We start from the raw sequence: 2,527 nt of genomic DNA on the forward strand, positions 1-2,527 counted from the left end.
GGCACATTAAAATAAGTTAGTCATACTTATTTGTGTTTCATTGACCGCACCCCCAACCATCTTCTCCTCATATATAACTAACATTTCCCTTATTTAATTTGAGAAAGAAATAGTTGTATGCATGATTTGTTATGTTTTCAATCGAGGACAAATGCTTCTATATTCAAGTAGCATTAAATATCAGTTCTATGCCACTGTTTCTCAATGTTTATTAATTTTATATATTCTTTTATAATTTCTTATCATCACAAGTCACTTTAATGTCCAAGTAATTGTTAGTATTTATTAAATTAAATAAAGCTAATTTACAAATCTTTTGATACTTTACTTGGAAGTTTCTTTACAAGTTATTCAATTCTTCATTTTTCAATTTACTTGAAAAGCATCTGGAAAGTGTACAGAAGTCGCTGTGGAAAATTTCTTTAATGTTGAAGAGCTCTTTATCAGTCCCAACAAGCATCAATCAGTCAATCAAAAATACAATCAAGCATCAATCAGTCAATCAAAAATACAATCAAGCATCTAGTCAATGGGTTACTGGTAAAGCGCCTTGAGAATTTTTATAACTAATATTTCTTTTTAACAATCGCTGAGAGCTCGGAATCAATAAACTTGAATATTTCAATTAAGATTTTTTTTGTTTACAAGAAAGACTCTTATCTTTTTCTTAAAAAGTGTTTAATTTAAAAGTGTCCTTCGCGCGTTCTCATTACTTTCATAAGGTTCAAGAAAATATTACTTCCTATGGACTAATGGTGAGAACTATTGACTTTATAGTAATTGATCTCACAGAATACAATGCATTTTTTAATGGCATTTGATAAAGATTTTCGTGGAAAGCTCTCTGTTTCTAAGGATAACTTCAAAAAAACCCAATTTAAGGTTTTCAAACAGTTAATTTGGTTAGGCCTTGTATTCTTCTCAGAATCTTTCTGTCTCATGTACAACTGACTGTAACTCCTCCCCGACAGTTTACGAACATTCCTCGTAAACTAAAAAATATTACATAAATACATAATAATAATAATAATAATAATCTTTATTTAGTCTGGGATTGATCCCTTTAGAATAACATACAGGCGTCAGAATTAGGCTTTAGAGCCTTAGAGCGGAATACAAAATAAGAATGAAATTAAAAAACGTCATAAAACTTAATAAAATAATGAATTTGAAAAGATTAAAATGAACAACAATAATTAACAGAATCTATCTCTATATACATAAAAGAGAGCTGTTGAATCTTTGTCCTCGATGGACTTTGTTATTACTTGGGGTGCTTTTTGCTATATGTTCCATTTCGCCGTGGGAAGGTTTAAAGATGATGAAATCATGAGATTTTTGAGTAGAAAAAAATTTATGAACAGAATTAAGCGTAAGGCTAGGGATAAAGTAGTTTGGTTATTTTTTTTTTCAGAAAAAATAAAACCATATTCGTTTTCAGGGTTGTCCAAAAGTACTAAATACCATTTTTGGAAGAAATTAAAAATCATCCATTTTTCACATAATCGTAAATAACTCCTCTCCCTTTTATCAAATTGTCTCGTTAATAGAACCGTTGGAAATCTGAATGTCTGTTTTTATAGCCGAAATCGACAAAAGATAAATTTGATCACCAAAATCGGCCCAGTGTTAACGATAATACGGGAAAGTTAGTCGTTTTCAAATACGTAACCATTGCTTCCGTCTTATCACAGCATCTTCTCTTCTCTCTCTATATAAAAGAGAGCAGTTGAATCTATGTCCTCGATAGAGTTTGTTATTACTTGACCGATTCACAAGGGGTATTTTTGTAAATTTGTCCACAATGAACTTATGAATTATTGGACCGATTTACTTGGAGGTTATATATTATTTTTTTTTAAATACTATTTTTCACTACTAAAAAATCGTTTACCACACTTCCATATGTCATTCGGTCTATTTACGTGCATTTTTTTTTCAAAATGGTCCATTTCGCCATGGGAATATTTAAAGTTAATGAAATCTCCGAATATTTTGAAGAAAATTTAGAGTTTAATATAATAAAATGAATTAGTGGACTTTTTGTAACTCCCAAAAAATATTTTACTAATTTGATGTGCCAGTCAGTCTCAGTTGTTTGGATATTGAATTACGATAACGGCCTCAATAATGGGTTTAAAAAAATGTTTACTTGAATAAAAATTACAGTTACAATAACTATCTCTTAATTATAAACTTTAACTACAGAGAATACTATATAACGGAACTAGAAAGTATGACTGGATGAGTACTGCTGATGACTGACTGCTGGGAGATCGGGACAGGAATATAAAGGCTTAGGATTGGGTTCAGGTTGTGGGGCTTTATCAGTGCACTTGGCTACTTAACTTTGTACTAATATCGAAGCACAGTGAGAGGTTTTGTTTCAAAACTATATATGTTACTAAATCTTAATGTTACTTATTATTATTATTCTTGAAGAAGTTTCTCGGGGGGTGCGGTCAGCAAAGAACAACATAAATAAACAAAACCATATTTATTTATTTTATGCCGACGTTTCGACCTG

The sequence above is a fragment of the Halyomorpha halys genome, unplaced genomic scaffold (assembly GCF_000696795.3).
Source record: "Halyomorpha halys isolate HHAL.00 unplaced genomic scaffold, Hhal_1.1 Scaffold698.1, whole genome shotgun sequence".
NCBI classification, from domain to species: domain Eukaryota; kingdom Metazoa; phylum Arthropoda; class Insecta; order Hemiptera; family Pentatomidae; genus Halyomorpha; species Halyomorpha halys.